A 27,012-nucleotide genomic window follows, 5' to 3' on the forward strand; every position below is an offset into this window, starting at 1 on the left:
ACACCACTGGTCACATGTCTCCATTTTGAGAAACTCCCTTCCACTGCTACCCTCTGTGTCCTGTTGCCCAGCCAGTTCTTCATCCATCTAGCTAGTACACCCTGGACCCCATGCGACTTCAGTTTCTCCATCAGCCTACCATGGGGAACCTTATCAAACGCCTTACTGAGGTCCATGTATATGACATCTACAGCCCTTCCCTCATCCATCAACTTTGTCACTTCGTCAAAGAATTCTATTATGTTGGTAAGACATGACCTTCCCTGCACAAAACCATGTTGCCTATCACTGATAAGCCCATTTTCTTCCAAATGGGAATAGATCCTATCCCTCAGTACCTTCTCCAGCAGCTTCCCTACCACTGACGTCAGGCTCACCGGTCCATAATTACCTGGATTTTCCCTGCTACCCTTCTTAAACAAGGGGACAACATTAGCAATTCTCCAGTCCTTTGGGACCTCACCCGTGTTTGAGGATGCTGCAAAGATATATGTTAAGGCCCCAGCTATTTCCTCTCTCGCTTCCCTCTGTAACCTGGGATAGATCCCATCCGGACCTGGGGACTTCTCCACCTTAATTCCTTTTAGAATACACAACACTTCCTCCCTCCTTATGCCGACTTGACCTGGAGTAATCAAACATCTGTCCATAACCTCAACATCCATCATGTCCCTTTCCTCGGTGAATACCGATGCAAAGTACTCGTTTAGAATCTCACCCATTTTCTCTGACTCCATGCATAACTTTCCTCCTTTGTCCTTTCACAAGTTACCCTCTGGCTCCTAAAATACGAATAAAAGGCTTTGGGATTTTCCTTAACCCTGTTTGCGAAAGATATTTCATGACCCTTTTAGCCCTCTTAATTCCTCATTTCAGATTGGTCCTACATTCCCGCTATTCTTTCAAAACTTCGTCATTCTTCAGCCTCCTAGACCTTATGTATGCTTCCTTTTTCCTCTTAGCTAGTCTCACAATTTCACCTGTTATCCATGGTTCCCTAATCTTGCCATTTCTACCCTCATTTTCACAGGAACATGTCTCTCCTGCACGCTAATCAGCCTCTCTTTAAAAGACTCCCACATATCGATTTACCTTCAAACAGCTGCTCCCAATCTATATTCCCCAGCTCCTGCCGAATTTTGGTATAGTTGACCTTCCCCCAATTTAGCACTCTTCCTTTGGGACCACTCTCGTCTTTGTCCATGAGTATGCTAAAACTTACAGAATTGTGATCACTATTCCCAAAGTAGTCCCCTACTGAAACTTCAACCACCTGGCCGGGCTCATTCCCCAACAGCAGGTCCAGTATGGCCCCTTCCTGACTTGGACTATTTACATACTGCTCCAAGAAACCCTCCTGGATGCTCCTTACAAATTCTGCTCCATCTAGACCTCTAACACTAAGTGAATCTAAGTCAATGTTGGGAAAATTAAAGTCTCCTATCAACACCAACCTGTTGCTCCTACATCTTTCCATAATCTGTTCACATATTTGTACCTCTATCTCACGCTCGCTGTTGGGAGGCCTGTAGTACAGCCCCAGCTGTGTTACCGCAACCTTCCTATTTCTGAGTTATGCCAATATTGCCTCACTGCTCGAGTCCTCCAATGCCCTCCCTCAGCACAGCTGTGATATCCTCTTTGACCAGTAATGCAACTCCTCCACCCCTTTTACCTCCCTCTCTATCCCGCCTGAAGCATCGATATCCTGAGATATCCAGTTGCCAATCATGCCCTTCCCTCAACCAAGTCTCAGTAATAGCAATAACATCATACTCCCAGGTACTAATCCAAGCCCTAAGTTCATCTTCCTTACCTACGACACTTCTTGCATTAAAACAAAAGCACCTCAGACCTCCACTCCCTTTGCGTTCATCATCTGCTCCCTGCCTACTCTTTCCCTTAGTCACGCTGACTTCATTATCTAGTTCCTTACAGGCTTTAGTTACTACCTCCTTACTCTCCACTGACCTCCTCATTTGGTTCCCATCCCCCTGCCACATTCGTTTAATCCCTCCCCAACAGCGTTAGCAAAAGCACCCCCAAGGACATTGGTTCCAGTCCGGCCCAGGTGTGGACCGTCCAATTTGTAATAGTCCCACCTCCCCCAGAACCGGGCCCAATGTCCCAAAAATCTGAACCCCCTCCCTCCTGCACCATCTCTCAAGCCACGCATTCATCCTGACTACTCTTTCATTTCTACTCTGACTATGACGTGGCACTGGTAGCAATCCTGAGATTACTACCTCTGAGGTCCTACTTTTTAACTTGGCTCCGAACTCCCTAAATTCTGCTTGTAGGACCTCATCCCGTTTTTTACCTATATCATTGGTGCCTATGTGCACAACGACAACTGGCTGTTCACCCTCCCCCTTCAGAATGTTCTGCAGCCGATCTGAGACATCCCTGACCCGTGCACCTGGGAGGCAACATACCATTCGGGAGTCTCGTCTTCGACCACAGAACCGCCTATCTACTCCCCTTACAATCGAATCCCTTATGACTATAGCCCTTCCACTCTTTTTCCCACCATTCCGAACAGCAGAGCCAGCCACGATGCCATGAACCTGGCTACTGCTGCCTTCCCCTGGCGAGCCATCTCCCTCAACTGTATACTTGTTTTGGAGGGAGATGAGCACAGGGGTCATCTGCGTTGCCTTCCTTCTCTTTCTCTGCCTTTTGGTCACCCATTCCCTTTCTCCTTCAGCAATCCTAATCTGCGGTGTGACCAATTTGCTAAACGTGCTATCCACGACCTCCTCAGCATCGCGGATGCTCAAATGTGAGTCCACCCGCAGCTCCAGAGCCGTCATGCAGTCTGACAAGCGCTGCAGCTGGACACACTTCCTGCACGCATTTTCCCACCAACGCAATTTCCCCCCGACCCCGCGATTTCCCCCTCTCCCGCAACCACCCTGAAAATTTCACCCCCCGCAACTTCCCCACCGCAATTTCCCCACCCGCTATTTCACCCCCCCACCGCAATTAACCCCCCCCCCGCAATTACCCCCCACCCCGCAATTTGGCCACCCCGGAGATTTCAGCTCCCGCAATTTACCCCACACCGCTATTTCCCCCCGCCCCCGCAATTTTTCCAACAGCAATTTTTCACCCCCCCGCAATTGCCCCCCAGGAAATTCCCCCCCGGAAATTTATTCTCCCCCCCGGAAATCCCCCCCGGAATTTATTTCCCCTCCGCAATTTTAACCCATACGCAACACCCCAGTGCAATTTCCCCCCCACCATTTTCCCCACCCCACAAATTTTTCCCCCAGCAATACCCCCCGCAATATTTCCCCCCGCGATATTTACCCCCTGCAATTTATTCCCCCCGATTATTTCCTCCCACAGCAATTTTTATCCACCGCGATAATTATTCCCCCCTTGTGCAGACCCCCAGCTAATTATCCCCTTATAATACCCCTGTTATAAATAACACCCCCACCCGAGGATAGATACCATCTAAATAACCGCCCGGGAACAGATCCCCTTCTTAATACATCCACCCCGGATCAGTCTCCCATTTAAATACACACCCCCTGGAACATACCCCCATCTATATACCCCAGCCCCCCAGGGAAGAGACTCCTATCTAAATACACCCCAGCCCGGGAACAGATCCATATCTAAATAGCCCTCTGGTAGAATCCCCCACCTAAATAACCCCACCCCCCCGTAAACTGACCCCAATCTCATTCTCCCCCTGCCCCTACTGTGAACACTCCCGCTCTTTCCCAATACCCTCCCTGGCCTATAAAATACCCCACTCTACTAATTCCCACCCTGTGCCATCTCTCCCGTGAACAGCCGCCCCCGCCCGCCCCCCACCTGTCTAACTCCCGTCCCAGTCGCCAGCCCATCACCCCGCTGTGTAATTCCCACCTCCATCACTTTCCTGAGTTTGGCTCCATCTCCTGACAGTCTTTAATTCACTTTAATTCCTGGTCTGGATAAGCCACTGGAATTCCATCAACTGGCTCCCAGAACCCGTGGCACCATTAACTCATGTCCTGCCAGACAGAGGGCCGGGCTTTGAGCAAGGACCTCCAGAGGCTAACTACCATTCTGAGCCTTTAACGCACAGGAAGATCCCAGCCCCAGACACGTCCGTCTCTGCAGAAAGGTGTTTCACCTGTTCTCCCCATCGGCTTCAGGTTATCAATGAGTGGTAGACACACACAAACACACACACACTGACTGGCACAGGGACGGGAGGAGGCCATTCAGCCCTTTGATCCTTTCCCACCCCATGTTAGATCATGGCTGATCTGTCCTTTCTTCTATCGGGTCACAAGGAGACAGGCAGAGACAGTCGGGGGGCAGATAGACAGAGAGGCAAAGAAACGCTGGGCTGGACTCGGACTTGGTACCAATGGTGCAAACCAGGTGGAGGGGAGGAGGGTGGCTGTGAATCGGCTGCCTGTTCAGCATCTCTCCCCTGTTTTTACCTCAATGGGAGAAAAACTGGGCAGAGATGGAAAGCATGATCCGGGCTCACAATCACCCTTTGCAATATCAAGGCAGCGAGTTTCCATGACATTATCTTTGTCTCTCTCACACTATCTCTCCCTCTCCCTCTTTCAAGCACTCTCTCCTTCCCTCGCTCCTTGGACAGCAATGCTTTCAGTCATTTTGTGGTTAATTTCGAACCTGTAGCTCTTGCCCTTGATGGGAAAGTCACTGTAGTTTGAAAATATCAAACATAGATCCAATACACACCCTAAAACACTCACACAAAAGCCCCAATAATGAACTGAACAGAACGTGGGGATTATTACTAAGGCTCTGTCAATCACTACTTACACCCAGTCTCCCTTCTTCCCTGCTTGTAAAGTGTATCAGTTTTTTTTTAAATAATAATTTTTCAACAACATTGTATGTAAAAGTAAATGAAACCTGTGGCTCAGCATCAATAGCCATTTGTGTCAGAAAGTTCCAAACAAATATCACACCTGGTGTGTTGATATCTTTCTTCATTTCACTCCTGAAAGGTTTTTCGGCTATGTTTAGGTTTTTAGACTATGTCCCAAAGTTCCTGACACCGCAGCCAATGGGAATAGTTACTCTCTGCATACCTTATCATTTTCCCTTATTATCTTGAAAACAGGAATCATATCACCCCTTAACCTTCTAAATTCCAGGGATACAGAGTAAATCTCCACGGACAATGTCCCAGTAAACATTCCCAAGCCAAGCACAATGGGAACACAGAGAGGGGAAATCTGGGGTGAGATACGGGGTAAAGACAGGGCCTATTGTTTTGGTCTTGTGCAGTACAAACTGAGACCGGGTGAAACAAAGCAGAACCACAGACATGGCCGAGTGATACAAACCGAGACGTTGTCTAGTGCAGTAATAATGGAGGCAGGGTCTCTTGCTTTACGAGCAGAGGCAGGATCTAGTGCAGTAATAACTGAAATAGATTGTTGGTCTGAAACAGATGAAGGCAACGTCGCTAATCGTGGGGCTGTTTGATTGAGGGATGAAGGGATGGAGTGTAATGTATCCAGTTAGCTAATAACACAAATTGAGGTGAGACAGTAAGCTGTGAGGAGGACACAGAGAGGGTATGGAGTATGGAGTATGGACATCTTCAGTGAGTGGGCAAGAAAGTGGCTGATGGCATATACTGTGGTGAAAAGTCAGGAATTCAGATTGGCTGTAAAAAAAAGCCATTGACATTGTAATGATTGTGTTTTATTTCACACATTATTTACATCAGAGACAAATCTGCTGATGTAATATATTTGTTCAGGTAAGTGTAAATAATAGCAATAATCAGGGGTATAACCGCGTCAGTGGGGACGTATCCCCTGTATAAATCAGCACCCATTGGAATGGATCAGCTCTTAGTGCTGGAGCTGTGGGCTTCTCACAGAAATGGGATATTCAGTAATCCTTCAGATCGCATTCATTTATTATCCTGTACTTGCTGTAATTGGAGTTCCTGGTAAGACTGTACATCAGTTGATTATGGTGTAACTCGATGTTAACTGCGCTGCTGTAGTCAGTATTATTTATCACTGTGTGTTTTACACAGCCACCTGTTCTTTACCAGCAATTTACTGCTGGAATCTCCTCATTGTCTACTATTTCAGTCTTGTCGGAGCTGCATTATATTTGATGGTATTGGTTTTAGTAACCCTGGAATAGTTATTTGAATCAGATGTCTCGGTTAAGATCAAGAAAAAGAGCTTCAGGAGATTTTCACATTTTCGTGATGTGCAAATCACCGGTCCTGGAATATTTTTATGATTTTGTTTTTCGCTGTTTGATAACGAGACCTCCCACGGTATCAATGCTACAAGGAGGCAGCAAAATATTCTCCCAACCCAATAACATGGTTCAGTTTAATTGTGATTTCAATGTATTTATTGGTTATCACTGTTATAAAATATACTGTGTATGTCTGACGCTGCTTGAGAGGTCTGGCTACTGAACTGAGTTTACTGCTGCCTCTTTCACGTCTCCTTCTCTGCTTCACCGTGGATCCTTCACTGTCACTAAACTACATTTTGTAAAATAGAAAGTATTGATGTGATGTGTTTATTGGTTTACACTGTATCAGTTCAATCAAGAGTCTTTCCATTTATCTGCAGATTATCAGCTGCACCGCTGGTGTCGGTGTTTTATTAATTTAACGACCCCACATTCTAACGGTGTATTTTATAATTCCAGGAGAATGAATTTCAATGATTGTGAGGTATATCTGGAAGAAGCTTTTGATTCTGTTTATTCCATGTATTTTAGATGAAGTGAAGAGTGCAGGTGAACAGGTGGAGACTTGGGTGCTCTATAGACACACTAAATTATTCAAAGATGTTTCACCATTGAACAAACTGACTCTTAAAATAGAATCATTGAACATGGGGCTGGTGAACAGAACATAGGCACAGCATGTGATGAACAAATCGCGTGTGAAAAGTGGCATGAAGTAACAGTTTTCAGGATATGAGGAGTCCAGAGAGCTCGGGAGGGCAACTGAGAGAAGGAGCAGGAAGAATGAAACAGAGGGCAAAAGTTAACCTGAAGGAAAGTGAAAGAGAACATAGAACATAGAACATAGAACAGCACAGCATAGAACAGGCACTTCGGCCCACGATGCCGTGCTATACCTTTAACCTACTCGAAGATCAAACTACCTACATACCCTTCATTCTACGATCATCCATGTACCTATCAAAGAGTCGCTTAAATGTCCCTAATGTATCTTCTTCCACTACCACCGCTGACAGGGCATCCCACGCACCCACCACTCTCTGTGTGAAGAACCTACATCTGACATCTCCCCGAAACCTTCCTCCAATCACCTTCAGATTATGCCCCCCGGTGGTAGCCCGTTCCGCCCTGGGAAAACGTCTCTGGCTATCCACTCTATCTATGCCTCTCATCATCTATCAAGTCACCTCTCATCCTTCTTCGCTCCAACGAGCAAAGCCCTATGTCCCTCAACCTTTCCTCGTAAGACATGCCCTCCAGTCCAGGCAGCATCCTGGTAAATATCCTCTGCACCCTCTCTAAAGCTTCCACATGCTTTCTACAATGAGGCGAGCAGAACTGAATGCAATATTCCAAGTGTGGTCTACCAGGAATTTATGGAGTTGCAGCAGAACCTCGCAGCTATTAAACTCAATCCCCTGTTAATGAAAGTCAACACACCATACGCCTTCTTAACAACCCTATCAACTTGGGTGGCAACTTTGAGCGATCTATGGACATGGACCCCAAGATCCCTCTGTTCCTCCACACTACCAAGAATCCTGTATTAATGTCTGTATCCTGCATTCAAATCCGACCTTCCAAAATGAATCACTTCACCCTTTTCCAGGTTGAACTCCATCTGCCACTTCTCAGCCCAGCTCTGCATCCTGTCAATGTCCCGTTGCAACTTACACCAGCCTTCCACACTATCCACAACTCCAGCAACCTTCGTGTCATCGGTAAACTTGCTAACCAAGCCTTCCACTTCCTCATCCAAGTCATTTATAAAAATCACAAAGCGCAGAGGTCCCAGAACAGATCCCTGTGGAACACCACTGGTCACCGAGCTCCAGGCTGAATACTTTCCATCGAATAACCAGAAAGCTACCTCAATTGATATTTAATTGACTGTGCAAACTAAATGCATTGACTATATTGTATGACCAATGACATGTTCTCCAGCACCAATAACCATAGGTATTATTTTCTGAATGTATTAATTGAGTTTTGTTGCTGGGATCTATAAATTAGTTCTGCACGAACGCTTTGCTGCAGTCTCTCCCCCTGATGCTCAGCCTCTCCTCTCACTGTATTGAATCCTCTGACCATTGCTTCAGTTTATCCACTTTCCCAAACCATCTGCTCCTGTCTCCCCTCCAGCTCGAACATGACCTTTTCGTTCTCTCCCTCCCAATCTCACTCACTTGCTCCACCACCAGCTTCATCTTCCAAATAAATCCCAACCCTCAGACTCACACCGCAGCAGCTCTCAGACTTTTCCCATTTTGTACCAGCCTCTGTCGGCTCTCCGAACCCGCAGAAACGAACCAGCTGCACATCCCGCTGTTCTCAAACCTTCCCGACCGACAATCTGGAGATAAATCCCCGTTTAACCCATTGGATTCCATCTCTGTAAAACCACTTCTCATTTCCCCACCGGTACTTTCAGTGGATCGAGTGCTGACTTTATTCGCTTTCCAGATCAATTTCTTAATTCTTTATTAATAGTTGTGTTTTAAACATTTCACTGTGGTAAAGCACTGCCCAGGTCAATTAATCAGTTTTCACTGTTCGATGCAGCAACAAAGTTTGGAATTTCAGCCCAGGTCCTGTCAAACTGCTGCTTTGTCTCCCGATCTGATCAGTAATTTCTCTGCTTCCTTTTCTCTCTCTTCCAGTTAACTTGGTGGCGATTGTGATCCTGTCCCGAGGAAAGTGCGGTCTCTCCAAATGTATCACTGTCTACCTGTTGGGAATGGCAGTGGCTGATCTCCTGGTCGTTATCACTGGTCCCATATTGACTTGGATTGTTTTCATTTATTTCCCAGATTCATTCCTGAACGCTACTCCCAAGTGTTGTCTCATGGCCGTTCTGTTTAATGCAGCCACATTTATTTCTGTCTGTCTCACAGTCTCTTTCACCTTTGATCGATTTGTGGCCATTTGTTGTGAGAAGCTAAAAACAAAATATTGCACCGAGAAAACGGCGGCTGTGTTTGCAGGAACAGTGAGTGTGCTGGGCTGTGTCGAGTCTCTCCCAATTTACTTTGTATATGAACCAATATACTTTATTGATAATGTTCCCATGTTTTGTGTTCATAAACCGAGCTTCTTCACTTCCCCCACATGGGGGGCATATGAATTGCTTAACGTCATTTTAACCCCTTGTGTGCCGGCCTTGCTGATTTTGCTGCTCAATGTTCTGACTGTCAGACGTATTTTATTCTCCAGTAAAGTCCGCAGGGAATTCCGGGGTCTCAGCAAAGGTGAGAATGACAAAGACCCAGAGATGGAGAATCGGAGAAAATCAATTGTTTTACTCTTCAGTATATCCGGCAGTTTTATACTGTTATGGCTGCCCCGGGTTGTGTATGTCATTTATAAGCGAATTGCTGATATTTGGGATACATACTCCGACACTGAGCCTCACGATACCGCAAGTTACATATCAATGATGCTGCAGACTCTCAGTTCCTGCACCAACACATGTATTTACGCTGTGACCCAGACTAAATTCAGAGAGGAGCTGAAGAATGGGGTGCAATACCCTCTCAATCTCATTGTCAAATTAGTGAAATCATAGAAAGAGCTGAAGGGTTTCAAACACTGAAACTAAATCCCATTTCATATTCCAATCACTGCACTCTCTACAGGACAGAAAGTACATTTTATATTCGCAGCACAGAGCCCTGAAAATATTTTAAATCTGATTCTGAGATCACATTTTATTGATAATCTGACCGATTGAGGTGGGATTTCCTCTGTGTCACTGGAATGTGCAGCTGAATTCAACTAAACCACCCATTGGACCCACAGCAAAATGGACAAAGTTGCAAACCACAGCGATTGTGAGATGGTGAGAGGCAGAAACGACAGTGAGGCAGAGACACCAGCAGATGGAGATGGTGAGAGTGGGCAGTAACTACAGTGAGACAGGGACACCAGCAGATGGAGATGGTGAGAGGCAAAAAATGCAGTGAATCAGAGACACCAGCAGATGGCGATAGTGAGAAGGGCAGAAAGTGCAGTGAGACAGAGTCACCAGCAGATGGAGATGGTGAGAAGGGTAGTAACTGCAGTGAGACAGGGACACCAGCAGATGGAGATGGAGAGAGGCCGAAACTGCAGTGAATCAGGGGCACCAGCAGATGGCGATAGTGAGAAGGGCAGAAAGGACAGTGACACAGGGACACCAGCAGATGGCGATGGTGTGCGGGGCAGAATCGTCAATGAGACAGAAGCACCAATAGATGGAGATGGTGAGAGGGGGCAGTGCCTGCAGTGAGGCAGGGAAACCATCAGATTGAGGTGGTGAGAGGGGTCAGTAACTGCAGTAAGACAGAGATGCAGCAGATGGAGAAGGTTGGGGGGCGGGGTGGGGGGCGCAGTAACTTCAGTGAGAAACTGACACCAGCAGTTGGAGATACTGAGAGGGGATTATATGTGCAGTGAGACAGGGACATCAGCAGGTGGAGTGATGAGAGGGGGCAGCAACTGCAGTTTAGACAGGGAGACGAGCAAATGGAGATGGTGAGACGGGCAGTAACTGCAGTGAAACAGGGACATCAGCAGATGGAGATGATGAGAGGGGACATTAACTGCAGTGAGATAAGGGTGAGGAAGAAAGAGCTAGAGATAGAGAGACAGGGTGACACAGAAAGTGAGAGACAGGGAGAGGTGTAGACTGAGGAGGCGAGAAGGTGGTATATGAAAACAGAGCTTCACTCCATCCAACCCGTGCTGTACCTGCGCTGGGAGTTTTCGGGACAGAGTAGGCAGAGATTTTCTCTGTATTTATTGCGTGTTGCAGCTGCCCTGTGCATGTTTGATGGAACATAGTAGAGGAATCTTTACTCTATACCATAACTTGTGCTTTACCTGCCCTGGGAATTTTGAAGGGACAGTGTAAATGTCGGTGGCTGGGACCAACTGCCTCATGAGGAGGTCGTAATGGTGCCTCATAATTGACTAGTTAGCAAAATGAATGTTCATGGAAGGAACGGGACATTCACAGAGTGGATACAACGTTGGCTAAGGTACAGTACACAGAGAGTAGTTTTGAATGGCTGTTTCAGAATGGAGGGCGGTATATCTACCTGACATAATCTTGCAAACATCTATTGAATTATCCCTCAATCTCCTTTGTTCTCAGGAGAACACACTCAGCTTTGCCAAACTAAGCTTGTAGCTAAAATCCCTCATCCCAGGAACCATTGTGGTAAATCATCTCTGCACCCTCTCACAAGGATCCTCACCTCCGTTCTAAAGTTTGGGAAACAGAACTGGACACAATACTCCAGTTGAGGCCTAACAGGAGCTTTATAAACGTTCAACATAACCTCCCTGCTTTTGTAATCACTGTATACAGTGTACACTGTGGTACAGTGATATTCCCAGAGGTTTGGATTAGGAAGAATTATCTTTTTGATAATATTAATTAGTTGGATTTGGGTTTACCTGGCATAACTTCAATATTCTGCCATCTGCAATGTATTAAACAGGATAGGTAAGAGTTGCAGACCTCAGGAGGAAAGAGAAAGTCTGGTGAAATGGACAGACACATGGCAGGATAACTTCAATGCTGAGAAATGTGAAATGATGCATTTTTGATGGAAGGCTGAGGAGAAATGATATAACCTAAATGGTACAATGTTAAAATGGGTGCAGGGATGACTTTTTTCTGTCTTAAAGATTGAATTTGGGGCTTGGTATTTCTCAGCTGAATCCAGTGTTAGCAAACGTGTTAGGTAATGTGTCATGAGTTTGTTCCATTCAGACATTCCTGCACTGAGCAAGTCATGCAGAGATACAGCACTGAAACAGAATCTTCAGCCCACCGACACTGTGCAGACCAACAACCAGCCATTTATACCAATCCTATATTAATCCCAAATGCTCAAAACATCCTCACCATTCACCTACCTACACTGGGAGCAATTTACAATCGCCAATGTACTTATCAACCTGCAAGTCTTTGGCTGTGGGAGGAAACCAGAGTTCCCGGTGGAAAGCCACGTGGTCCCAGGGAGAACTTGCAAACTGCACACATGCAGTACCCAGAACCAAACCCGGGTCGCTGGAGCTGTGGTGCTAACCACTGCGCCATCTGAGCGACTTTTTTTAGAACCAGGAAATAGGGGTGTTTTAATGGACTTGCACGTTTTGGTTCATAGGGGTAATGTGAGAATTTGATTTGTGTCCCTTGCAAATGCACAGAATTGAATGTATTTATGGTGCACCACATGAAGAAAACAACATACAAAACCAGAGACAGTCAGACAATAGCAGTAAGAAAGTCAATCTCTTTTAATAGTTTTAATTTGAAGACCTGAGCTGATGATTGAAAAAGCCACAGTTGAAATCCCAATGGGCAGTTGCGAATTTGAATTCCGTTTTTTCCCCCTAAAAACGAAAACATAAATCTGAAATTAAAGAAAAACTCCAGGATGAAATGATTCACTCCTGTCTGCTCGTGCAAAACCCGTCTGTGTCACAGTTTTTCTACATTTATTAACGATTGAAGATGAGGGGTTGAACACCACAAGGTCGCCAATGACACAAAAATAGGCAGCATTGCGAGCAGTGTGGCAGGAAGCATACATTTACAGAGATATTAATATTTTAAGTGAATGGGCAAAACTTTGGTGGATGGATTTCAATGTTAGGTGAAAAAAGAACAGAACAGAGTTATTTATAAATGTTGAAAAACTGGAAACACTGGAGGTGCAAAAAGACTTGGTGAGAGGGAGCAGTACCTGCATTGAGAAAGGGACACCAACAGATGGAAATGGTGAGGGTGCAGTAACTGCAGTGAGACAAGGACATCAGTCAATGGAAATGGTGCAAGGGGACAGTAATTGCAGTGAGACAGGGACACCATCAGATGGAGATAGTGAGAGAGAGAACAGTAACTGCAGCGAGACATGACCACCAGCTGATGGCGATGCTGACCTATTGCTGATGGGCCATTCTGTGTGACTGAGGATTTGGAAGTTTCCACAAGTTTGTGCAATTTATTTTATGGAAACTTGAGATGCTGAATAAAATAAACAATTTGCGTCAAATGGTTGTTTTGCAACTCTCTAAACACTTGTAACATTAACCTGGTTCCTGTTTGGATAATTATTTTGAGTGATTAACGGTGATGCATAAATTAGTAACTGCATCAAATAAAACTCAATCACTTACAAATAAAAACTCTCCAAATAAGTTCTGTTGAGTTCGTCATCAATAAAGTTATGGCATCTTTCTCTTTCACATCTCTTTTATGCTGGTATCGTCTCTACTATAACTAAGAGTAATTGAAGATTTGATCCAGTTGTTTATTGTTTATTGAAAGTTAATATTTAGTCTTCTTTCAGTAACCTGTCAGAGAGTGAATTGTCCGAAAATTATGAATTTTACTCCTGCTTCCCAATCCCCTGTAAATTCTATAATGGGTGAATAAGAGTGGTCCAAGTGCCGATGCTTGGGGAATATCAATGACAACCTTCTGTCAACGTGAGAACACCAGCTAGAAGTCCATTCTGCTTCTTGTCCCCTCACTCCACTTGCTCTGAGATTAGTTATGAGTCTGCTGTGTGGTGCCTTATTGAAGGCCGTTGCAATGCTAATGTATATTACATATACCATATTATATTTGTATCTATTATTTCTGACACTTATTCAAGTATCCTTTTGGAATGTCTGCTGGCTTCTCTTCATTATGTCATGTGTTTGTTTTAGATGTTTATCTATTTCATCTTTGAATAAGGATTCCATTATTTTTCCTACCATTGATGTTATGTGAACTGGACTATAGTTCCTTGAACTGGTTCGATCTTTTTTTAAATACCAGGCTCACAGTAGCTTTTCATCATTCCTCTGGTAGTAATCCCTATTCTGATCATTATTAATGAACAGATAATCGTGCCTCTACTATCTCTCCTCTATCTTTTCAGTCTGTGGATGCAATCCATCCGAAGCAGAAAGTTTACCTTCTTTTTGATAACTTGAGCAAATATCTCCCACTGAACATCTTGAAAGATTATTATGTCAAATTTATTCACTCTTATTTCAGAATTTACTTCCACCCCTCAGAGATCTCTGTCCCTCCTCCCTCAAGCTCAGAATCCTTATCCACGGGTTCTTTCAGCCCCGATGGTCCCACAACACACGAGCCTTACGTCCTTCTGAGCTCAAAGGTGTGCTCCAGAATTCCATCTACATTTCTGTCCTTGTCCGTCTGCCCCTCTCTGATCCAAATTCCAGTACACCCGAGTTGTCCTTAAAGTCATAGTGGATGGGTTCCTGCCCGACAGACACTATGAGGCCATTTGAAGACAGTTTCCCTTCACCATCTCCTGCTGATACATTCCGAGTGCCCCATTTGTAATTGATTTATTTCATTCACTCGCTATTCCTGTTGGAACACCTCTTTTCCGTGGACATCTCGAGTATAAACATTGGGATATTCCACACTCAAATGCTGTCGCTTCGGAAGCCTGTTAGGGTCCCAGAGATGAGCCTTTGTGTAGGATAAATTGACCATCATTTGTCCCAATTCTACTCAGCTTCTTCCCTTTACATATTGTTATTCTGATACTTTGATGACTGTGCTGGTGCCATTTCCTTCTGCTGCCTTGAACTGGAATCTTTCGTCAACTTTGCTTCTACTTTCTAACCATCCCCCGTCTAAAAATTGTCCATCTCTGACACTGCCCTTCTCTTCCTCGACTTCTCCACCTCCATTGCAGGAAATTGGCTTCCCAGTAATCCGCTGTTATCCCACTGACTCCCACAACTACCTTGACTATACTTCCTCACACCAAAATTAATGGAAAGACTCTGTTCCATTTTCCCAGTTTCTCTACCTCCGTTACATCTTTTCCGATAATGCTTCCTTCCACACCAGTGCTTACGAAATATATCCATTATTCCTCAACCAGATATTCCCTCCACTGTGGTTAACAGGGCCCTCGACTGTGTCCATCCCGTTTCCCACGTTACTGCCATCACCCCTTCTGCTCCTTGCCAGGACCACTATAATGATCGATTCGTCCTTGCCTTCCATCCTACCAGCCACTCCATCGGCTGATGTCCCTGTTTCAAAGAACTTACTGTCCCCTCTCACCATCTCCATGTGCTGGGAATAAGGGAGTGAGGGATATTACAGCCAAATCCCAAATGGACCATTCCAGACAGAAACCTGTCTGTCTCTCTCCCTCCCCCAAAACATCATTAACAATGCAGAAAAGCTGCTGTAATTTTAAACCTGGAGGGACCGCTTTGGAAAATGGTCATTTGACACAAATTGTTTTAATGTATTTCAATATTCATCTCCAGTGAACAGAAAGTTCGTAAAATGACTGAAAATGTCTTATTGTATTTACCTTGAAATTCTCACAGTTTTTTTCTTGAGAGGACTGTTTGACTGCAGCACAAACTGGCAGTTTTTAATCGGTTATTGATGCAGCCAAGAGAACTTTCACAACTGCTGCCATTTTACACAACAATTTTGACCCGTATTTGCAATTATATTTGTCAATGATTGTTTGTACTTTATTTGATAATGCTGTGTTTATGTATTATCCTGTAATCAATTGAATAAACATTCTTAACATTTATCACTTTAATGTTACAAGTGTTACAAAGCTGGAAAATGGCCATTTAGCACACATTGTATGAAGGATCTTCCACTTTTCACCGCCTGTTTATATAAAGCTTAGCAATAAAGACCTCCACATTCTGATGAAGAATTTTTGCTGTTGCAATAAAGTGTCACTTGTTTCCCTTTGCTTCCTGGCTGTTTCTTTCCTCTGCTCTCCTGGGGGATTCAGAAAGATTTTTGATCATCGCTAGTCCACACTCAGGAACTACCAGATGCACTGCAACTGCTGTCCTGGAGAAATAAATTGCATTCAAAAGCTTTCCCTCAGTTTGGAAACATGAGGAGAGACTGTTTACACTAGCAGAGAGAAGAAACAAATGGGCAGGGAGTTATTATGGTCTGGAATTCACTCTCTGTCAGGTTACTGAAAGCAGACTAAATACTAACTTTCAATAAACAATAAACAATTGGATCAAAACGTCAATTCCTTTATATATTTTATTATTTTTTTTATTTAGAGATACCGCACTGAAACAAGCCCTTCGGCCCACCGAGTCTGTGCCGACCAACAACTACCCATTTATACTAACCCTACACTACCCCCATATTTTTCTACCACATCCCCACCATTCTCCTACCACCTATCTACCTTTAGTTATAGTAAAGAAGATACCAGCATAAAAGAGATGTGAAAGAGAAAGATGCCATAACTTTAGTGATGAAGGACTCAACAGAACGAATTTCGAGAGATTTTATTTGTAAGTATTTGAGTTTTATTTGATACAGTTGTTCATTTATGCATTACCTTGAATCAGTCAAAATAATTATACAAGCAGGAACTAGGTTAATGTTACAAGTGTTTCGAGAGTTGCAAAACATCCATTTAACACAAATTGTTTTTTTTTAAATTCAGCATCTCAAGTTTACATAAAGTAAATTGCACAAAATTGTGGAAACTTTCAAACCCTCAGTCACACAGAATGGCCCATCAGCAATAGCTCTGCATCTCCATCTGCTGGAGTTCACGTCTCACTGCAATAACTGCACCCTCACCATCTCCATCTGCTGGTGCCCCTCTCTCACTGCAGTTACTGTTCTCCCTCTCACTATCTCCATCTGCTGGTATCCCTGTCTCACTGCATTACTGTCCCCCCTCACCATCTTCATCTGCTGGAGGCCCTGCCTCAATGCAGATACTGTTCCCTCGAACCAAGTCTGTTTGCACCTCCAGTATTTCAAGTTTTTCAGCATTTATAAAGTACTCTGTTCTGTTCTTTTTCCCCCTAACATTGAAATCCATCCACCACAGTTTTGCCCATTCACTTAAAATATTAATATCTCTGTAAATGTATGCTTCCAGCTACACTGCTCACAATGCTGCCTATTTTTGTGTCATTGGCGACCTTGTGGTGTTCAACCCCTCATCTTCAATCGTTAATAAATATAGAAAAACTGTGACACAGGCGGGTTTTGCACGAGCAGACAGGACTGAATCATTCCATCCTGGATTTTTCTTTGATTGCAGATTTATGTTTTAGTTTTTCGGTAAAAGAAACAGAATTCAAATTCACAACAGCCCAGTGAGATTTGAACTGCGGCTTTTTCAATCATCAGCTGAGGCTTTCAAATTAAAACCATTAAAAAGAGACTGACTTTCCTCCTGCGATTGTCTGACTGTCTCTGGTTTTGTATATTATTTCCTTCATGCGGTGCACCATAAATACCTTCAATTCTGTGCATTTGCAAGGGACACAAATCAAATTCTCACATTACCAAAGCGTGCAAGTCCATTAAAACATCCCTATTCCCTGGTTCTACAAAAATCGCTCAGATGATGCAGTGGTTAGCACCACAGCTCCAGCAACCGGGGTTTGGTTCTGGGTACTGATTGTGTGGAGTTTGCAAGTTCTCCCTGTGTCCACGTGGCTTTCCATTGGATACTCTGGTTTCCTCCCACAGTCAAAGACTTGCAGGTTGATAAGTAAATTCGCCATTGTAAATTGCCCCCAGTGTAGGTAGGAGAATGGTGAGGATGTGGTAGAGAAAATGGGATTAATATAGGATTAGTATAATTGGCTGGCTGTTACTCAGCACAGAGTCGGTGGACTGAAGAGCCTGTTTCAATGCTGTATCTCTCGATGCCTTCCTCAATGCAGGAATGTCTGAATGGAACAAACTTATGACACATTACCAAACACGTTTGCTAACACTGGATTCAGCTGAGAAATCCAAGACCCAAATTGAATCTTTAAGACAGAAGAAAGTCTGTCCCTGCACCAATTTTAACATTGTATCATTTAGGTTATATAACTTCCCCTCAGCCTTCCTTCAAAAATGCATCATTTCACATTTCTCAGCATTGAAGTTATCCTGCCATGTGACTGTCCATTTCACCAGACTGCCTTTATCTTCCTGAAGTCTGTAACTCTTACCTATCCTGTTTAATACATTGCAGATGGTAGACTATTGAAGTTATGCAACGTAAACCCAAGTCCAAGTTACATATATATGTCAAAAAGATCAGTGGTCCTAATCCAAACCCCTGGGAATACCACTGTACCGCAGTGTACACTGCAGACAGTGATTACAAAAGCAGGGAGGTTATGTTGAACGTTTATAAAGCTCTTGTTAGGCCACAACTGGAGTATTGTGTCCAGTTCTGATTCCCAAACTTCAGAAAGGAGGTGAGGATCCTTGTGAGACGGTGCAGAGGTGATTTACCAGAATGGTTCCAGGGATGAGGGATTTTAGCTACAAGGTTAGGTTGGCAAAGCTGAGTGTGTTCTCCTTAGAACAAAGGAGATTGAGGGATGATTCAATAGACGTGTACAAGATTATGGCAGGTCAATATACCGCCCTCCATTCTGAAACAGCCATTCAAAACTACTCTCTGTGTCCTGTACCTTAGCCAATGTCGTATCCACTTTGTGAATGTCCAGTTCATCCCATGAGAATTCATTTTGCTAACTAGTCAGTTATGAGGTACCATTATGACCTCCTCATGAGGCAGTTGGTCCCAGGCTTCTACATTTACACTGCCCCTTCAAAATTCCCAGGGCAGGTAAAGCACAAGTTATGGTATAGAGTAAAGTTTCCTCTACTATGTTCCGTCAAACATGCACAGGGCAGCTGCAATACACAATTAATACAGAGCAAAGCTCTGTCTACCCTTTCCCGAAAACTCCCAGTGCAGGTACAACACGGGTTAGCTGGAGTGAAGCTCTGTTTACATATACCACCTCCTTGCCTCCTCAGTCTACACCCCTCCCTATCTCTCACTTTCTGTGTCACCCTGTCTCTCTCTCTCCAGCTCTTTCTTCCTCACTCTTATCTCACTGCAGTTAATGCTTCCTCTCATCACTCCATCGGCTGATGTCCCTGTTTCAAAGAACTTACTGTCCCCTCTCACCATCTCCATGTGCTGGTGTCCCTGTCTCACAGCATTTACTACCCCCTCTCAGCATCTCCAACTGCTGGCGTCCGTTTCTCACTGAAGTTACTGCCCCCTCGCACAAACTCCAGCTGCTGGTGTCCCTGTCTTACTGCCGTTACTGACCCCTCTCACCTCCTCAATCTGATGGTTTCCCTGTCTCACTGCAGTTACTTCCTCCCTCTGACCTCCTCCAACAGCTGGTGTCTCTGACTCACTGCAGGCACTTCCCGCTCTCACCCTCTCCATCTCCTGGTGATCCTGTCACACTCACGTTTCTGCCCTGCTCACCATGTCCAACTGCTGGTTCCCCCGTCTCACTGCAGTTACTACCACTCTCAACATCTCCATCAGCTGGAGTCTCTGACTCACTGCAGTTACTGCCCCTCTCACCATCTCCATCTGCTGGTGTCCCTGACTCTCTACAGTTACGGTCTCCCTCTCAGCACCTCCATCTGCTGGTGTCCCTATCTTACTACCGTTACTGACCCTTCACACCACCTCAATCTGATGGTTTCCCTGTCTCACTGCAGCTACTTCCTCCCTCTGAGGTCCTCCATCTGCTGGTGTCCCTGCCTCACTGAAGGCACTGCCCCCTCTCACCATGTCCATCTGCTGGTGTCCCTGTCTCACTGCAGTTACTGCCCCCTCACCATCTCCATCTGCTGGTGTCCCTGATTCACTGCAGTTTCAGCCCCGCTCACCATCTCCATCTGATGGTGCCTCTGTCTCACTGCAGTTACTGCCGCTCTCACCATCTCCATCTGCTGGGGTCCCTGTCTCACTGCAGTTACTGCCCCTCCTTAACATCTCCATCTGATGGTTTCCCTGCCTCACTGCAGCTACTTCCTCCCTCTGAGGTCCTCCATCTGCTGGTGTCCCTGCCTCACTGAAGGCACTGCCCCCTCTCACCATGTCCATCTGCTGGTGTCCCTGTCTCACTGCAGTTACTGCCCCCTCACCATCTCCATCTGCTGGTGTCCCTGATTCACTGCAGTTTCAGCCCCGCTCACCATCTCCATCTGATGGTGTCTCTGTCTCACTGCAGTTACTGCCGCTCTCACCATCTCCATCTGCTGGGGTCCCTGTCTCACTGCAGTTACTGCCCCTCCTTACCATCTCCATCTGATGGTTTCCCTGTCTCACTGCAGCTACTTCCTCCCTCTGAGGTCCTCCATCTGCTGGTGTCCCTGCCTCACTGAAGGCACTGCCCCCTCTCACCATGTCCATCTGCTGGTGTCCCTGTCTCACTGCAGTTACTGCCCCCTCACCATCTCCATCTGCTGGTGTCCCTGATTCACTGCAGTTTCAGCCCCGCTCACCATCTCCATCTGATGGTGTCTCTGTCTCACTGCAGTTACTGCCGCTCTCACCATCTCCATCTGCTGGGGTCCCTGTCTCACTGCAGTTACTGCCCCTCTCACTATCTCCATCTGCCAATGTCCCTGAATCACTGAAGTTGCACCCGAATCTCACCATCGCCATCTGCTGGTGCCCCTGATTCACTGCAGTTACTGCCCCTCTCACCATTTCCATCTGCTGGTGTCCCTGTCTCACTGCAGTTACTGCCCCTCTCACCATCTCCATCTGCAGGTGTCCCTGTCGCACTGCAGTTCCTGCCCCCTCTCACCATCTCCATCTGCTGGTGTCCCTGATTCACTGCAGTTTCTGCCCCCCCTTACCATCTCCATCTGCTGGTGTCCCTGTCTCACTGCAGTTACTGCCGCTCTCACCATCTCCATCTGCTGGGGTCCCTGTCTCACTGCAGTTACTGCCCCTCTCACTATCTCCATCTGCCAATGTCCCTGAATCACTGAAGTTGCACCCGAATCTCACCATCGCCATCTGCTGGTGCCCCTGATTCACTGCAGTTACTGCCCCTCTCACCATTTCCATCTGCTGGTGTCCCTGTCTCACTGCAGTTACTGCCCCTCTCACCATCTCCATCTGCAGGTGTCCCTGTCGCACTGCAGTTCCTGCCCCCTCTCACCATCTCCATCTGCTGGTGTCCCTGATTCACTGCAGTTTCTGCCCCCCCTTACCATCTCCATCTGCTGGTGTCCCTGTCTCACTGCAGTTTCTGCCCCTCTCACCATCTCACAATTGCTGTGATTTGCAACTTTGCCATTTTGCTGTGGGTCCTGGGGTGGTTTAGTTGAATTCAGCTGAGCAGTCCAGTGACACATTTTCAAAACAATTCATGAATCGTCTGCAGAGGAAATCCCACCTCAGTCGGTCAGATTATCAGTAAAATGTCATCTCAGAATCAGATTTAAAATCATTCAGGGCTGTCTGCTGCGAATATAAAATGTACTTTCGGTCCTGTGGGGATTGGAGGAGATGGAATATGAAATGTGATTTCGTTTCAGTGTTTGAAATCCTTCTGATTTTTCTATGATTTCATTAATTTAACAATGAGATTGAGAGGATCTTTCATCGTGTACTTCAGCTCCTCTGTGAATTTAGACTGGGTCACAGTGTAAATACACGTGTTTCTGCAGCACCTGAGAATCTGCAGCATTATTGATATGTAACTAGCGGTATCGTGAGGCTCCGTGTCGGAGAATTTATCCCAAAAATCTGCAATTCGCTTATAAATGACATACACAACCCGGGTCAGCCATAACAGTACGAAACTACCGGAAATGCTGAAGAGTAAAACAATTAATTTTCTCTGATTCTCCATCTCTGGGTCCTTGTGATTCTCTCCATTGCTGTGGCCCTGGAATCCCCTGCGGACTTTACTTGCTAATAAAATACGTCTGACCGTTCGAATATTGAACAGCAAAATCAGAAATACCGGAACACAAGGGATTAAAATGAGGTCAAGCAATTCAAATGCCCCCCATGTGGGGGAAGTAAAGAAGCTCAGTTTATAAACACAAAGCATGGGAACATTATCAATCATGTACCTTGGTTGAAATGCAAAGTAAATTGGGAGAGCCTCTACACAGCCCAGCACACTCACTGTTTCTGCAACCACAGCCGCCGTTTTCTTGGTGCAATATTTTGTTTTTAGCTTCTCACAGCAAATGGCCAAAAAACGATCAAAGGTGAAAGAGACTGTGAGCCGAACAGAAATAAATGTGGCTGCGGAAAACAGAACGGCCATGAGAGAACACACGGGAGTAATGAACAGGAATGAATCTGGGAAATAAATGTAAAAAATCCACAACAATATGGGACCAGAGATAACGACCAGGTGATCAAACACTGCCATTCCCACCAGGTAGACAGTGATACATTTGGAGAGACCGCACTTTCCTCGGGACAGGATCACAATCGTCACCAAGTTAACTGGAAGTGAGAGAAAAGGAAGCAGAGAAATTACCTGATCAGACCTCGAGACAAAGCAGCAGTTTGACAGGATCTGGGCTGACATTTCCAGCTTTGTTGCTGCATCGAACAGTGAAAACTGATTCATTAACCTGGGCAGTGCTTTGTCACAGTGAAATGTTTGAAACCTAATTATTAATAATGAATTGGGAAATTGCTGCAGAAAGTGAATACAGTCAGCACTGGATCTACTGAAAGTACTGAGTGAGGATGCAGTACCGGTTTGGAAATGAGAAGTGGTTTTACAGAGATGTAATCCAATGGATTAAATGGGGATTTATCTCCAGATTGTCGGTCGGGAATGTTCGAGAACAGCGTGATGTGCACTTGTTCGTTTCTGTGGGTTCAGAGAGCTGATAGGGGCTGGCACAAAATGGGAAAAGTCTGAGAGCTGTTGCGGTGAGTTTGTGGGTCGGGATTTATTTGGAAGAGGAAGCTGGAGGTGGAGCAAGTGAGTGAGATTGGGAGGGAGAGAAGGAAAAGGTCATGTTCGAGCTGGAGAGGAGACAGGAGCAGATGGTTTGGGAAAGTGGATAAACTGAAGCAATGGGCAGAGGATTCAATACAGTGAGAGGAGAGGCTGAGCATCAGGGGGAGAGACTGCAGCAAAGCGTTAGTGCAGAACTAATTTATAGATCCCAGTAACACAACTCAATTAATACATTCAGAAAATAATACCTATGGTTATTGGTGCTGGAGAACATGTCATTGGTCAGACAATATAGTCAATGCATTTAGTTTGCACAGTCAATTAAATATCAATTTAGGTAGATTTCTGATATCAGCCTCGCTGTTTATTGAACTCAACAGTCACAGAAATTTTGAAGTACAATATTTAAATAATGAATTACCATCAGCGAAGAACTGATTTTATTCTGTTTATTCAGCCAGTAAGTAAGGAATAGGAACTTTCTAAAAACAAAATGAAGACCTGACAGAAATTAACACTGAGGGATCAAGTCCAACAGTAAAATTAACACAATCTCACAACTGACAATTTCAACTCTCAGTTTCTCTCAATAATTACTTTGGGTATTCCAGCACTTTAGTGAGTGATTTATTCACTCTGCTTCTTCCTCTTTCACTTTCCTTCAGGCTATCTTTTCCCCTCTGTTTCATTCTCCAAGCTCCTTTTCTAAGTTGTCCTCCCTAGCTCTCTGGACTCCTCATATTCTGCAAACTGGTAATGAATGTCACTTTTATCATGCGATTTGTTCCTCACATTCTGTGCCTGCATTCTGTTCACCAGCCCTATGTTCAATGATTCTATTCTCAGAGTCAGTTTGTTCGATGGTGAAACATCTTTGCATAATTTAATGTGTCTGCAGAGCACCCAAGACTCCACCTGTTCACCTTCACTCTTCACTTCATCTAAAATACATGGAATAAACAGAATCAAAAGCTTCTTCCAGACAAAGCTCACAATCATTGAAATTCATTCTCCTTGAATTATATAGTGCACCGTTAGAATGTGGAGTTGTGAAATTAATAAAACACCAACACCAGCGATGAAGCTGATAATCTGCAGATTAATGGAAAGACTCTTAATTCAAACTGATACAGTGGAAACCAATAAAACATCACATCAGTACTTTCTGTTTTAAAATGTATTCCAGTGACAGTGTAGGGTCCACAGTGAAGCAGAGAAGGAGATGTGAAAGAGACGGCAGCAAACTCAGTTCAGTAGCCAGACCGCTGAAGCAGCGTCAGACATACACAGTATATTTGATGACAGTGATAACCAATAAATACATTGAAATCCCTGTTAAACTGAACCATGTTATTGGGTTGGGAGAATATTATGCTGCCTCCTTGTAGCATTGCTACTTTGGGAGGTCTTGTCATCAAAGAGCGAAAAACAATCATAAAAACTGCACGATCGGTAAGTTGCACATCACGAAAGTGTGAAAACCTCCTGATGCTCTTTTTATCATAAGAACATAAGATCATAAGAACTAGGAGCAGAGCAGGAGTAAGCCGTCCGGCCCCTCGAGCCTGCTCCGCCATTCAATAAGATCATGGCTGATCTTTTCGTGGACTCAGATCCACTTACCCGCGCTCCCACAGTATCTCTTAATTCCTTTATTGTTCAAAAAGATATCTACCTTAGCTTTAAAAACGTTTACTGAAGAAGCGTCAACTACTTCACTGGGCAAGAAATTCCATAGATTAACAACCCTCTGGGTGAAGAAGATCCTTCTTAATTCAGTCCTAAATCTGCTCCCTCTAATCTTGAGGCTATGCCCTCTTGTCCTAGCTTCACCTGCCAGTGGAAACATCCTCTCTACTTGTATCTTATCTATTCCCTTCATGATTTTATAAGTTTCTATAAGAACCCACCTCATTCTTCTGAATTCCAATGAATATAATCCCAATCTACTCAGTCTCTCCTCATAAGCCAACCCCCTCAAGTCCGGAATCAACCTAGTGAACCTCCTCTGCACCCTCTCCAGTGCCAGTATATCCTTTCTCAAGTGAGGAGAACAAAACAGCACACAGTAATCCAGGTGCGGCCTCACCAGTACCCTATACAGCTGCAACATAACCTCTGTGCTTTTAAACTCAATACCTTCAGCAATGAAGGACAAAATTCCATTTGCCTTCCTAATTACTTGCTGTACCTGCAGACCAACCTTCTGCGATTCATGAACAAAGACACCTAGGTCCCTCTGCATAGCAGAATGCTGCAACTTTTCACCATTCAAATAACAATCCTTTTTCCTGTTACTCCTACCGAAATGAATGACTTCACATTTACTAACATTGTATTCCATCTGCCAGACCTTTGCCCACTCACTCAATGTATCGATGTTCCTCTGAAAAGTTTCAATCATCTGCACACTTTGCTCTGCCACTCATCTTAGTGTCATCTGCAAACTTTGACACCCTACACGAGGTCCCCAACTCCAAATCATTATATAAATTGTAAATAAATGCGGTCCCAACACCGATCCCTGAGGCACACCACTAGTGACTGATTGCCAACCAGAAGAGCACTCATTTATCCCCACTCTCTGATTACTGTTCGTCAACCAATCCTCTATCCATGCTAATACATTACCCCTGACGCCATGCATCCTTATCTTATGCAGCAGCCTTTTGTGCGGCACCTTGTCGAAGGCCTTTTAGAAATCTAGGTCCACCACATCCACTGGGTCCCCATTGTCCACCTTGCTCGTAATGTCATCATAGAATTCCAAAAGATTTGTCAAGCATGACCTGCCCTTCATGTACCCATGCTGCCTCTGCCCAACGGGACAATTTCTATCGAGATGCCCTGCTATTTCTTCCTTGATGAGAGACTCAAGCATCTTCCCCACTACAGAGGTTAAGCTAATCGGTCTATAATTCCCCATCTTTTGTCTACCTCCCTTTTTAAACAGTGGCGTCACATCTGCAGTTTTCCAATCTGCTGGGACAACCCCAGAGTCCGGCGAATTTTGGAAAACTACCATCAGTGTACCTGCTATTTCTCCGGCCATCTCTTTTAGTACCCAGAAAAGACAGAAAGTCAGAAATAGAGAAAAGACATAAAGTCAGAAATAGAGAAAAGACAGAATGTCAGAAATTGTGAAAAGGCAGAAATGGAGAAAAGTCAGAAACAGAGAAAAGTCAGAAAGCCAGAAATAGAGAAAAGACAGAAAGTCAGAAATAGATAAAAGTCAGAAATAGAGAAAAGTCAGAAGTAGAGAAAAGACAGAAAGTCAGAAATAGAGAAAAGACAGAAAGTCAGCAATAGAGAAAAGACAGAATGTCAGAAATTGAGAAAAGACAGAAAGTCAGAAATAGAGAAAAGACAAAAATACAGAAAAGACAGAAAGTCAGAAATAGAGAAAAGACAGAATGTCAGAAATTGAGAAAAGACAGAAAGTCAGAAATAGAGAAAAGACAGAAAGTCAGAAATAGAGAAAAGACAGAAAGTCAGAAATAGAGAAAAGACAGAAATAGAGAAAAGACAGAAAGTCAGAAATAGAGAAAAGACAGAATGTCAGAAATTGTGAAAAGGCAGAAAGTCAGAAATAGAGAAAAGTCAGAAGTACAGAAAAGACTGAAAATCAGAAATAGAGAAAAGACAGAATGTCAGAAATAGAGAAATGTCAGAAATACAGAAAAGTCAGAAATAGAGAAAAGACAAAACGTCAGAAATAGAGAAGACAGAATGTCAGAAATAGAGAAAAGTCAGAAATAGACAAAAGGCAGAAATGCAGAAAAGAAAATCAGAAATAGAAAAAAGTCAGAAATACAGAAAAGTCAGAAATAGAGAAAAGTCAGAAATACAGAAAAGACAGAAAGTCAGAAATAGAGAAAAGACAGAATGTCAGAAATTGTGAAAAGGCAGAAAGTCAGAAATAGAGAAAAGTCAGAAGTACAGAAAAGACTGAAAATCAGAAATAGAGAAAAGACAGAAGGTCAGAAATAGAGAAAACACAGAAAGTCAGAAATCGAGAAAAGTCAG

The sequence above is a fragment of the Heterodontus francisci genome, unplaced genomic scaffold (assembly GCF_036365525.1).
Source record: "Heterodontus francisci isolate sHetFra1 unplaced genomic scaffold, sHetFra1.hap1 HAP1_SCAFFOLD_368, whole genome shotgun sequence".
NCBI lineage: Eukaryota > Metazoa > Chordata > Chondrichthyes > Heterodontiformes > Heterodontidae > Heterodontus > Heterodontus francisci.